The sequence below is a fragment of the Bactrocera oleae genome, chromosome 6 (genome assembly GCF_042242935.1).
Source record: "Bactrocera oleae isolate idBacOlea1 chromosome 6, idBacOlea1, whole genome shotgun sequence".
In the NCBI taxonomy this organism is placed as follows: Eukaryota; Metazoa; Arthropoda; class Insecta; order Diptera; family Tephritidae; genus Bactrocera; species Bactrocera oleae.
In genome coordinates, this window is record NC_091540.1 from 10220549 (window position 1) to 10235385 (window position 14837).

At 33.7% G+C, this 14837-nt stretch overlaps 1 protein-coding gene across 1 annotated transcript in view; it reads left to right on the plus strand.

The window, feature by feature from the left end:
* Positions 1–14837, plus strand: part of LOC106626311 (forkhead box protein O) — a 141375-nt gene that overhangs the window by 3696 nt on the left and 122842 nt on the right. The gene's annotated exons all lie outside the window — the stretch shown is intronic.

The window sequence follows — 14837 nt, forward strand, 5'->3', positions numbered from 1 at the left end:
GTCATTAGCACGATTCGTGCGCCACCCTGTATATCTTAAATTTCTCACTAAACTTTTTAACAATGATATAAAAACCAAATTGCCAGATTTCGTTAAATTTTAAAAATCATTCTAAATTTTAATTTTTTTTACATAACAAACAAATCTGAAGGAAAAACTGCTGTGCTAAGAGGTCTGTGGGGTTATATGAGTTGTCCTGATCACGAATTTGAGTTCAAAAAAGTTTCCATCACGTACAACTATTTCTGTAATTTAAGTAAATCTTGGTGGTTTGACCCCTTGGCTACAATACACAGCCAGCCTCTGACATGACAGTCGAAAAATTACTGTAAACTAGTGTAATTTAAAATCTATTTATGCAAGTATTAGAAGCATTTAGAGAAGTAAATATACAATAATATAAAGTCCTGTAATTGTGTAATTTCTGTAAACTTGGCGGATAATTTTATCAAAGCAAAAAAATTTAATTTTATCAAAGCACAATTTCAGCAAACTTTAGTTATAGTTCTTTCAGACAATATATTTTCGAGCAAAAAGTATTTATTATTAATTAATTTTATTAAAATTAATTTTGAAATAAAAGACCATCAAACTATTTAAATGGTGACACAGAAAGTCTAAAAAAATTTTTTCTAAAAAAAAATTAAATTTGCAAAATGTAGTCTTATATACCGTTAAAAAAAATTTACTTAGTTGCGCTGTCGCTAAATTTTGTATAGTTTGAAAGCTCTACCAAAATATTTGAAAATTATGCCCAATATTTCAATTTCTCTCTGATTCAGTAAATTTTTAGTATTTATTGCTTGTTGTTAAAATATTTGAGTGATTGGAAGAAATTCGGCTGGCATAAGGTCCTTATTCTATAAATTAGTTAAAATTGTTTGAGCAATAACCACACCAACGTAAAAATGTGTAGTTCGATTTATATGTAACACAAAAGTGGTTTTACGTTTATTTGAATTTGAAATAAATAATTTGGGCGCAAAAATCCATAAGAAAACAGTTACTTACAAGAAGCATAAAGGATATCTTACAATTGTAAAGTAAAAATGCTTCAATAGTATTGTGTAATACATTATAAAAATCGCTCAATTTTTAGCCAATCCTCAGAAATGAATAAGCGATTTACATCTACTTTCTACATTTTTAACTCAAGTAGTATATGACATATCGCATAAAATATGCAAGAGATTTTTTTCCTAATATTATCTGGCACTAAAAACTAACGAGATCTTATCACACATCCTACTTTCGTCCTCAATTAGGAGTACACTGATTTTAGTCTGATTGACTGCTTTTAAAATAGAACTCTCTAATTTATAGACAATAAAAGCTGATATGCAATTAAAATACTGTCGCTGCTATAAGGAAAATGAAGGAGGGGGAGATGAAGAATTCAATTCGTTTACAACTTTAACTAATAGCATAAAAAATAGAAAAAACTTTAACTTTGGTTGCAGTGAAGCTATAATATCCATATATAACAGGTACAAAATATTCCTCACAAGAACTTGAGTTTGATCGGTCAGTTTGTATGACAGCTTTCAGCTATAGTGACCCGATCTGAATGATTTCGTCGGAGATTGTACCGTTGCTTGAACTTATGCCAAGTTCGTGAAGATAACTCGTCAAATAAAAAAAGTTTTCCATACAAGAATATGATTTTGATTGTTCAGTTAGTATGGCAGCTATATGCTATAGTGCTCCATTCTAAATAATTTCTTAAGAGATTGTACCACTGCCTTAAAAAATAACTTATGGCGAATTTTGTGCAGTTATCTCGTCAAATGAAAAAGCTTTCCATACAAGCACTTGACGATTACGACAACTGAACAGCTTCTTTGAGAGAAACGAACGTGTGCAAAATTTCAGATCGATATCTCAAAAACCAGTGCACAAGTTCCCATATATACAGACACACAGACGGACATACATATGTAGCTATATCGATTCAGCTCGTCAAACTAATCATTTATACAATATATTAATATCATAATACTTTATAGGTAGATCGTAGGTCTCCGACGTTTCTTTCGAGGTGTCGCAAGCTACGTGGCTAACTTAATATATGTATGTACATTGTTCAAGGTATACTAATACAAAATCTTAAATTTAGTAAACAATCTGAGTATTATTATTATTTTGTTTATTTTACTAAAAAAAAAATTTCTAAAAAATTTTTAGTGACAATTTAAAGAAAAACAAATAACAAGTAGAAAAAAAAAATGAACTCACAAATAGCTTTCTTTTAAGTTAAAAAAAGACGATTTGAGAGCTTTAAATGAATATTATATATTGAATTTTTTGTAAGCTATTCACACAAATACACCGCGGTCGATAACCGGGTACCCGGTTACTAACATAATGGTTAAAAAATATATTTTTGTTTTAAAACAACGTTAATTTTATCATTTCTGTAAAGCTAAGATTTTATTTATCTTTTTTCCTTTTAAGCATTGGCTCAATTCCTAAAGAATTAGTGCAGTCATTGGAAAAATTAATTATTTATAAAAAATTCGAAAATTATTTTAAAAAACTCTTAAAATAAACTATGAAATAAACTGAATCAAATAATTATGAGGAAAAAAGTATATATTGAATGTATACAGCAAAAAACAAAATTATTTCAATAACTCAATGCAAAATTGCGAAGATTAGGATGATTAAGAGTTCTTCAAAAATATATGTCCGCATATAACTGTATGACTGTAAATAGATTTGGAAATGTACTGTATTGCAGAGAAAATGAAATTTGCATTTCGTGCTTTGCCTTATTTGTGGCAAAATAAAATTTTCTTAGAATTTATTTATTTCGTTCTAAAACACACTCATAACGCACAAAGCCTATTCAACTAAGAACTCGTTTGCGCAAATAGCAGCTTTTCAAGTGCAATTTAAACAGTTCGCCAAAGCTTCAAAAATGCATAATTTTTTGTTATTTTTAATACTTGCAACAACGTGCAACACGGCCATTTGCAATGCGGCGCATATTATATGATGCGCCACGTAAACAACGTCAGTCAGTGGAAAACAAACGGAAATATGCAGAAAATGTTTGAAAATTGTTGCAATGCTGTTTTGCATTTTCGCATTTTTTCGGCAATGATCACCATTTTTTGTTGCACCAAAATTGAGAGGCAAAGCAACTGCAGCCTCGAACGCAGCAAAACAATGCGGCAGTAATATGAAAAGAAAACTCAAACAAATGCGAGTGATAACAATTTATACGAAAAATAATAAAATGAAAGAGAAATAGAAGAAAACGTATAACTAGAAATAAGTGAAAACAAAAACCTAAAAAAATTGTTCATCAGCGTTGAGCGGCGTGTAAGCCGCCATATTGAGCCGTCGAAATTGGTGCCACAAAATCGCAACCAATGCCACCGCCACATTCACCAACGCCACCACGCTCATTTGCATCGCGGCCACGCAACGTAACTACCGTTATTCGTAAAACATTGTTAGTGTTGTTATTGCATTGCAATCGGCCACCGCTGCTCAAAATCAAATATCGATGTTTTGATTGTACTTTGTCTGATTTTTTATTTGGCCATTGAGCCATACACATTTTTTGTGTGTTTTTGTTTTTATTGTTGGTCATACTTGTTTCGTTTAGCGTTTTGGTTTTTTAACTTTTTTATGCGCCTTTTATTTGTCGCACTGTTTCGTGCGCGCTTTATTTGCGGAAATGTCCCATCTTTATTGCTTTACAGCTTCATTCGTTTATTGTGAATTCTATCTTTGTATTTTTTTTTTTGTTTTTGGGTTTTGTGTTTTTTTAAGCCTTTGAATTGTTGGTTTAAACTTTGGCCGAAACAAGGTTGATTTTTGATTGCAAATGCGCTTTGCCGCTATTTCCTTTCGGACTTTAATTAATGATTTTTAAAGCAAGTATTGGAAATTTTATTGAACGGAATGGTGTCGCAGTCAATAAGACTGTATTCTGAGCAAATATGTGCTGTACAACAGACTGTTTCGGTATAGATGCTGTTGAAGCTTTAACTGAAATATTGAAAATTAAGACTCCTAAAGGTAGACTATCAGATTTTAGCTGATACGGGTATATGAGTTTTTTTAGACAATAAAATTTAGTTTTCATTAGCTGTATGTACATATTAGGTGTCGACATGAAAATTTTAGCGCTGTTCCGATATGGTGGAGGCCCGCTTCTTGTTATTGTAGTAGTTAAATCTCTCCCTATAATACTTCTGATAAATGCTGTTGAAGATACGCTTCTTATCGTATATAGATTCGCTAATTTATTTTCCACATGTTCGTGGGTGCAGCTGGGTTATTTGAGAGCTATAAAATAATACCCATTTTTGCTATAATACTTCTAGTTATAACATACTAGTAGCAATGTCAAAGGAATCCAAAAATTGGTGTTGTAAGCGAACATCGGGCTTTAAAATTCCAAGTAAGCTTGGATAAGCTTCTAGTGAAAATCACAGTTACGATATTATTTCAAGATATTCTTAATAATATGAAATCTCAATCACTTTTTAATTAAAAATATAGAAAAAGCCTAGTTATAGATCTCTTTTAAAATATGCTTTCAGCATATACAAAACGAACATACAAAACACAGTGCTCCTAATATGTTAACCAAAATTACAGCTCTTATGTTAGTTTTTACCGCTTTGGGTTTTTACTTTCAACAGAATTGGTGGTCAAAATTTTTCGCAATTCTTAAGCTATGTGAATAGAAAAAACTCGCATGTAAGGTATTAGAGACGCAAATTAAAAAAAGCCGTCTTTTCGCATACAGTTTAGAAAAAAAGGAAGTTTGTTTTTCGAAGTATAATATCTTTCGTAGCTGATAGTTTGTTCAGTCTACGACTGGTTGCAAAATACTCATTAGAAACCAAACCTGGGGCACAAAAAATTAACTTAAATAGTGGAGATGTAAGCAGTTAACTTAGCAACCTTCTTTGTAAGGTTTAGTACTTAAATATTACATGGTGAGGTCAGTCCACATAAGAGAACAATTTCTATGACCAAAGCTTTTTATAAGCTTTACGTGATCTCAATATTGAAAAAAAATTGCTGGTAAGCAATGATCTATGCTTTATGATGTTAGTTTTTGTTTGTGTTAGTTCCGATGTCAGTTTTTTGGACAGTTTCAAAGCGTTTTAGTAAACTTAAAAGCAGTTAAAGACTAGTAAAAAAGCGTGCTTAGCTAAGCATACTCTAACAAATCACAACAAAAGCTTTCATGCTACGATCCAATTGTCATTTCAAATTAGCTGAATAGGCTTTCAGTTGGTTAGAAATATTTTTAAAATAAATATTAAAGCTAACTTAAGAATTTAACAAAAGAAATGAAATGTACATATATTTGAAAACATACTCCGAAAATTTGAGTTGATCTAGCTAATAGTTTCGGAGAAATGTGCGTATTTGTAAGAATTTTTATACTCTCGCAACCTGTTGTTACAGAGTATAATAGCATCTGCAGTTAAAATATCTTGGGATCTGCTTAACCGATTTCAACCAAATTCGGTGCATAACGTTCTTTTCATGTTTCTATGTTATATAGCGAAAATGGGCTAAATCGGACTACAACCACGTTTATTACCCATATAACACCATTTTCAATTCCATCTGATTCTTTCACTTTCCACTATGCATATCAAGCAACAAAGATTATATCGGGGTAAGACTTTGCGTGAATAATACGTTTAAAGTGTGCCACCTTGTGAAAAAAAGTTGTCTAAATCGTACCAAAACTGTTCAAACCCCTAGGTACTAAATATGTGGACCCCAGTGCCTATAGTTGACCTTCTACCGAAAATATCAGCCAATCCACAAAGAAATCTCAAACGAGTATACCATTTGACTTTGCGAGAGTATAAAATGTTCGGTTACATCCGAACTTAGCCTTTCCTTACTTGTTAAACTTAGTGTCATCGGCTTCCAAAATTTTAAACGCATTTTTCTTGAGCTCTTTCTGCTTTTGGAGCCGGTAAGAAAAATTTCGCCGAAACGGCTGTACCGTTCGACTAGAAAATTTCACCTTCTTATATATATATACATTAATTATTTTATATACCTATATTTGTTTGGTAATAATCGTAGCAGGAAGATTTTTGATAATAATTTCGATTTTTAAATCACTCTGAAGTGTAAATTTTGCCAAAAACTGCGATTTGTTTTCAAGCCGCCAAAAATCTAAATTTTGGCTTGTTCTTTGACCATTAGCTGCATACATCTTTTATAATAATAATTTCAGTTGGTTTTTTGGATTTTAGGCAATTTTAAGCAGAAAATTCTTACTCACCGCCACCACACCCCTTTTTTCGGATGTCCTACTGGAGAGCGGCTACGGAGTTAAGGGTATCCAATATTTTTAAAAATTAATCGTCGATTATTAGAGCTTATTAAATGCTGTTAATGTACATTATTTTTAATTATTTATTAAACAAAGTCTTTCTTAAAAAAAAATCAAAAAAAAAAAGTATTATGTTTCTGACTTGCAAACTGCCCAGTAAGTCAAAACACAATTTAGAATTCAACATAATTAATCTAAAATTCTATATACATAGATGCTGCACGATCAATACACCGAACAAAAGCAAAACAATAGCAATAAAAACTACTAAAACACAGTTATAGCCGAAAGTTAGTGCGATGCAATGAAGTAATTCGCAGCTGTGAAAAAGTATCCGCTAGTTGCACAAATTGACTTCTCAACGCCATGACTGTCGGCATGTTTGCACCAATGAATGGCATATAACGGTTGCATGCACATACAACCAACACGGTAAAGGTATGACCTCTACCAAGCGGCTAGAAAATCACACGCAAAAAGCGCTAGAACTAATTGGTTGACTGGAATGCGGCAAATGTGGCAGATGTTGCAAGATGGCTGCAAAGGTGGCAATGAATGGCAGCAGTAATTGACGCCGTTATGATTAAAGCGCACGCTGGTTGTGTCACTGGTGTCGCTGTCGCTGTTGTTGTTGTTGTCGTACACTTTTTCATTTCAAGTTTTCGTGTTGCAGTTGCAAAAGTGGCATGTGTTGTGTCAAGGTTCATGTCACGATCGCTCGGCGCGACGGCTGATGGTCACTGCGTGTTTTTAATAGGCGTTTATTTATTTTAAATATTGCGAGAAAAAAGTATTTATTTTTTATTTAAAAATAAAAAACTGATAATATTTGCCACTGCTCAATGGTAAAAAAACGCTAACAGTTATCAAAATATTTCGCGCCATTTTTAAGCGGTTTACAATTTCATATTTTTGACTTTTTCCGCGCGGTAGACAGGCAACAGGAAGCCGGTGTGGCACTAACGATTATTTTTATGCGCATACATATATACTTGTATGTATGTATGCAAGTGTGAGTATGTGTATGCTTGTATATATTATGTATACATATTTGCATGATTGTGCATTTTTGCTGCAGGTGTCGCAGCAGGCCAACCTTCCGTTAGAAGTAAAGCGTTGCTGCATATACATAGGTACATACATGCATACATACATATACACACACAAACAGCCATAGAAATACTTGCATACCGCGCAACCACACACAAATCGTTGGCATTTCGCGCAGGTGTCAGTCGCTCGCAATTTTGCTGCAGGGCTTTTGGACGGCCAAGGTGCATAGCGTTGATCCATAGCGATGTCCATGTATACGTACAATATATAAATATATACATGTGCTTGTTTATATGTATGTGTGTGTCCGTACTCTGTAATTTAGCCACGGCGTTGTTTTTGTTGCCTGCTACGGTTATTGGGGTAAAAAATAATTGCGCTTAATCGGATTTACGGATTTGCATGTGAAACGTTTATTTTTCTTACCCGGTAACTGGTATTGAGCACGTACACACACAGGCAGGCACATATAAGCGCTTAATGAAAATAAAACTCAACAAGTTTGAAAACGCCTAGAGTTCATGAATAGCTCGGCACTTTGGTGAACTTGCTCATTGTTAGGCTTTAATTAAGCTTGAATGGAAATGTTGTAGTAAAGCCTTGGAGGTATTTTTAAGTGCTATGATAGCTAATGATTTGAAATGAATAACAATTCGAACTCCCGTGAGCTTTTATTTAATATTTTTATTTCGTACTCCGAGCATCCGTTTAGGACTTTCGGTTAGTTCAGGATGAATCTGATGCGGTTCCAACAAAAAGCTTTAGAGCTTTTATAGAATTGTTCGTACTTCGAGCATAGAGCTCGAAACTTTCAGTTAAATCAGGATCAGCTTGATATGGTTCCAAAAAAAAGCTTCTAAGTTTTTTTATAAATTTTTTTGATTTCGAACTCTCAGCATCGGCTTAAATCAGGGTCAGTTTGATAAAGGTCTAAAAAAAGCTTCGGAGCTTTTATAACATTTTCTGATTTCGTACTCCGAGCATACGCTTAAGGGTTTCGGTTAAATCAGGATCAGTTTGATGTGGATCTATCATAAAAAAGCTTTTAATTAGCTTTTATTTACTTTTTTTATTTCGAACTTCCAAGCATCCGCGTAGGGCTTTCAGTTAAAACATGATCAGTTTGATGTGGGTCTAAAAAAAGCTTCGGAGCTTTTAAAAAAAATTTTTAGTTCATGCTCCCAGCATCTGTTTAGGACTTTCGGTTAACTCAGAAGCAGTCTGATGCGATTCCAAATATCGCTTCAGAGCTGTTACACATTTTTTTGATTTCGAACTCCTAAGCATCTGTTTAGGCCTTTCGTTTAATGTATCAGATAAGTCTGAATCGGTTCTAAGAATAGTTTCGGAGCTTTTCTACAATTTTGCGAAAAGCTTAAATCGACTCACATCACGCTTCAAGTGTTTAAAATTTTCCACCGAATCTAAGCTAAAAATCCCAAAAAACTAATATAGTTTAGTTAGAAGAAACTTCTTAAAGCGGAACTGAAAGTTGGACTGAGAACGTAATTTTTATCGCCATTAACAGATAATTAGAATAACTTGATTAATATGATAAACAAGAATAATCATCTAAAAAACGGCACTTGAAGCCACCTTCCTAAAGTTATTATGTTTAACATAATAATTGCAGTCATAAACCTGTTGAGAATTAGAATCTATATGTCAACGAAAACATTTAATACAAACGCGGCAGTTTTACGACATAATTAATGAGCTTTTAATTGCATCTAGCGACATACATACATATATATCAATCAGTGAAAGCTCGTAACCTTAAATTGCTATAAAAGCTTTAACGGCACTCTGAAACCGCTTAAATGAAGCAATTTCGCTAAAAATAAATTGCAGAGATTTCCATGAGACAAAATACATGAACGAAGAACACATATACACTTGAAAAGACACTTTCCAAACGAGCTCATGCGTAATTGCGAGATGATCGAAAGTGGTGTGGGAAAATGGAGCCTGCGCTGTCGGGTCTATTGATGGGCTCGTATGTATATTAACGCTACATAATTTCGGTATAAAAATGCAATAAATCTGCAATAAATCGCGACATTTATCGATAACTTCCGGCTAGGCGGTAAACTGACAATGAATGATGTGCACAGCGCTGTCGCGGCTGAGGAGGCTGACAATGACGATGATGGTCATGGCCATGAATAAGCTGTAAGTCCGTAGCGGAAGATAGGAGAGACAGTGAAATGAAAAAAATTGAAAGAAATTTGGAAAAGAAATCGGCACATGTGTATGTGTATATATGATATATACATATATATAAATATATATTGCAGTATATATATACATATATTCAAGTATATAGATTTTCGAAGCGTAATTTTAAGTATGAGTTTATATGTATATCTGCATGTTTTTAGTCTACAGGGGCAGCATATTAAAAGTCCATAAAAATTACAGTTACAAATAAGATTACGTTTTATTACCAACAAAGCGTAAGTTAATGCTCAGTAGGAATTTTTTACATGAGAGCAATCGAAACTATGTGGAATTAACTTGATAGAGACTTACATGAAACTTGAGATACACGTTTTCGACCTTTTGTTGAGAAAAATTCTCCAATTTTGTTTTTATTTATGCTAAAAAAATATTCTGAAATTCTTTGTTGGATCCATATTTTAGGAAATAACACACTTTTATCCTTCTCTAGTTTGTTTATTGCTGAACTGCCGAAGTTAGCTCCTTACTGAAAGCATTCGAACACTTCTGTACGCTCGAGGCTTAGTTTCAAAGTTAGTTTCTTAAACCACGCCTAGCTTTCTACAAGTTCCTTAATAGAATACAATTTTATCTTTTTTTATATGTCTATTTGCTATATAGAAAATAATCGAAACGCTGAACATAAAATATGTATCCGATGATATCAAATGATATTTGATAAGCTCTTTTAGATACTAGACAGTGATTAAACAGCCTATAATGCATTACTGCTCCAATAGAATTATGGAACGAGTACTCTAGAGTGTATCAAGCCCATGTAAACTGTTTGTTTCAGAATCAATAGTTCAATTCCTTTAGCATAATAGCTTTATCTCTATGATTAACTTCAAGTTATCCTATCATACTTTTGGCACTAAATTCCTACAGGGTCAGTACGTGACTGCCCAACTCTTTCCATTTAATATATAGCTTTTGTTTCGGCTTACGCTTAGCTCGCTTTACTGCTCGGGCATGTTAAAGCTTTTAAAACTTTTTCGCCTAAACTAAAATGTAATCGAACACTTAGCAAATAAATGCCCAATAATCAAAAGTAAGAGTTAGAGCGTAAGTGGAACCTGAGAGAGTTCATAAGTGAAGGTTTGTCGCTGGCACACTTTATTGCGATCAGCCTGAATGCTGTTTATAAAATCTCGACAAATGTGAGGCGTACGACGACCACCGCTTGGATACTTGGAGAGTGAGTGGTAGGCTGTTAAACGATAAAGCTTGTTATTGCTTGCGAATATGTTTGTATATGTAGGTGAGTTCGCTCATTTACGAGCACTCAACTACTCGGTGAGCATACTTTAATCGCAAAAGGATGAGCTTACTTGCGCTGACCAAACAAATACATAAATAGCGCTCCCACCAGCACTTCGGTAGTAACGCGTTGCTTTGCTTTTTATAGTGTCAATGGTTGGTCGCCGTTGTCGTCGTGTACGATTAATTGCGGCTCATTAAACTTTATATGGCATCAGAGTTAAACGCTTCGGCTCAGCGTATGCATGAGGCACACACACACACCCACTCACGCACTAACACTTAGGCATTTACATGTAGCTATATGCCTTTACATACACGCAATTACGCGTTGCTATTGACCCTTGTTTCGCCCAATAAAGCTGTCTGTCCATTTACGCTCTCCTCACTCCATTCAATTCACCAGTGGCTTACTCGCCGGCTGTTCCACTCGTTCACTTGCATGTTGGTCCATCCGGTTGTATATATGGCCGGTTGGCTCGCCGGCTCACAGGCACATTTTCCGCTTCAAGTGTTGCCAACAAAAAGTTTTTCCATGTTTCATTTCGAAAATTTTTATGCACAATTTTATTTTTTTTGAAGCTTAAGTGTTGTTTATTGTTGTTGTAATACGTACGTTTTTTCATTGCTGCGTGTACGGGTATTGCTCTTTTTTAACCGTTAAAATTTATGTGTATGCCGTTTTAATTTTGTATCACATGCAGCATTGAAGATTTGCCGAAATTTTTAAACTTAAGGTCTTTATTTAAGAACTCGAATTGATGTTTGTTTTAAATTAAAGAGATATGTTTCGCAGTTAAACATTTTTCATTTTTAACATAATTTAAAGTTTTACTTTAAGTATTTACTGAGATATATATCTCATATGGGTGTATGCATTAATTCGTGCGGTTTTTTTACGAAAATTAAGACTTTATTGTGAAAAAATTGTTATACATTTAATGTTCAAAGTATTGCCCATCGGAAGCTATGATGTTTGCCCATCTTTCTGGCAGTTTGTAGATCCCATCCCAAAAGAACTTCTCCGGCTTGGAGGTCAAGAAAGAATCAATCCAATTTCTGATACCCTGTTCTGAAGAGAAGCGTACTCCGGTGAGGGCATTCTGCATTGATTTGAACAAGTGGTTATCGGAAGGTGCTATGTCTGGGCTATAAGGCGGGTGAGGTAGAACTTCCCACCCACAGTTTTCCAAATAGTTTTTAACTGGCCTTGCAACATGTGGTCGAGCGTTGTCATGATGAAAAATTATTGATTCGTGTTTGGTCGCATATTCTGGTCGTTTTTCCGCGATGGCCTTTTTCAAACGAATCAATTGTTTTCGGTAGAGGTCCCCATTGATCGTCTGACCCGATTTCAATAGCTCATAATAGAGCACACCCTTGTGGTCCCACCAAATACATAGCATAACCTTAGCAGCATGGATATTCGGCTTTGCCGTGGATGTTGATGGTTGGCCGGGCTTCACATACGATTTCTTGCGCTTTGGGTTATCATAATGAATCCATTTTTCATCGCCAGTGACAATCCGATGCAAAAACGACTTCTTTTGGTGGCGTTGAAGCAACATTTCCGACATGCAGAATCGACGTTCGACGTCTCTTGGCTTTAATTCATAAGGCACCCAATTTCCAAGCTTCTGGATGAATCCTAATAATTTTAATCGTCTGGAAACGGTTGCTTGATCAACTCCTAATACTTTTGCAAGTTCTTCTTGCGTCTGGCATGCATCTGCGTCGAGCAATATCTCCAATTCTTCGTCTTGAAGTTTGTTTGGCTGTCCGGGTCGTTCTCCGTCGTCTAAGTCGAAATTGAAACTTTTAAACTGTCAGCTTTTTACTTTAAAAAATTTCTATTTAATTGGTATTCTAGTCTAGAGACATTAATTTTAGGTAATTTTTAAAGTGTCGTAAAAGAAGGCAATACATTTTTTTTACTATTAATTTTTTATCATTTATTTATTAATGTTACAAGAGTACAGAAAAATATTCTAAAAAAAGTTTAAAATGTAAAAAACTTAAAAAGATTGGCACATGAGCATAACCATGATTTCAACACTCTGAGTCATCTGAAATGAAAAAAAAAATTATCCATCGGCAATGATGTCGCAATTGTATGACCGGGCGATAAGTAAATAAAATTTTTTTTTTTGACAAAATGGCGGTTGTTTAAAAAAAAAAAAGAATTTTTTTTACAATTTTTTTAATTTTCTCGTATATTTTAAAAATAGTAAAACCTGATATTTGAGGATGAGGCTAGTAAGAAATTTTCAAGTAAATCCGTCCAGTAGAACTCGAGAAATAGTAGGTATCGTTTTGCAAAAGCCTTGTTCTATTACAGCCAGCCGAACCAGTTTGGAGGGCGGGTTAGGAAAATTAGATATACTAGATCTCCGAAAATAATTTAAATTTTCAAAAATCTTCTCGTAGACATATTCCTAAGGAGTTAAAATTTGAAAATATGAAAAAAAAAAATTTTTTTTGTAATTCCACACGAAAATACCCTTTTAATTTCGAAAATGTTTAAAATAATTTATTGAAAATTTTTAAAGAATGCCCCTCGAAAAATATATATTTCATTTTTTACTTTAAATATTTAAACTTATTATTGAATAATTTTCAAAATTTTCTAAAACCTTCAATAAGTGCTACTAAATTCAAGTTTGAAAATTTTTTTTTATTTTTAAACTTTTTAATTATTTTAAAAAATTATTGGGAACTCTACGCTTAAGAATATATAAAATTTGAGCCTATTTTTTTAAATGTTTTTTTACTGCGATTAAAGTAGTTATCCTAACGGTTAGTCCTAACGCCTTGTTGTAATAATATTCATTTCCGAATAATACGTTCATACGTTCGTATATCTATATCAAATAATAATTCGTGTAAAAAGGTGGATATCTATATTTCTATGAAATGTAGTATATGCCCTTTTAGGAAAGCTGATAAGGATTTTATTGCAGACGAACAGCATGTTAACTGAACAGATATAGTTTTATATATCCGTTGAAAATAGAGCGATAGGCAGAGCTTAAAAACCAGAGAGCCATGGGAGGTATGAATATGTTTAAAAAGTGGAGATGGATTACCCTTTTGCCATATATAGACAAAAGGAAAGTGGTAAGAAAGTGGCATCGGGTAATATCCTTGTCCACCGCCCACTGTCCTAGATTTCTAAAATTATTATAACTGTTTAAAAAGAGAGCAAGAATCATTAAATTTGACAACAAGCATGATACAGTTGTTCTACTTATGGTTAAATTCAGCAATTGGACGAGGAACATGGCATCATCTATTTTGTGAAGAAACTTCATAGCTGAAGCATGCTTAAGACAATTTGAAAATGGAATAAATTCGAGTGGAAACATGTTCAAACCCCTTAGAAAGCCATTTTGATACCTTTTATTTTTAAAATCCAAAATTAAGTTTAAGGAAATATGCAGCATTTAAAAAAAAATTCAACTTGTTTAACTACTGAGTTTTTTTTTTATATTAGATAATACATAACTTACAGCTTTTTTTTTCATGTTAAAATTCCACTCTTGTGCCACAAAAGTGATTGAATTTTCAATTCAAAAACTGTGTGCAACAAAATTTTAAATCACTTAATGACTTAATAGGCGACTGCAGTGAAAGAATATGCCAACCGACCACAAAAAAAAGTTGAGCGTCTACATGCAGCAAAGCTGCATACGTTGTTGCCACACAAGGCTCGCACTGGAACAAGTAAGCAAATATTGCAACATGCATTGAATATGAAATCAACACATTATGCGCCTGAATGTATGCATGTATGTATGTATGAGTATATGAATGTTTTGGGACCACAGTGGTAGGCAACCAGCCAATAAAGCGCTGAAACTCTAGGCTGATAAAGCCAAAAGTGGCGTAGTCAGAGTGGAGTAGTGGCGAAAGTGGAAGTAGAGACACATACGTGGCTGCAAATCCACTCGTGTCGAACGTGATAACAGTTTGC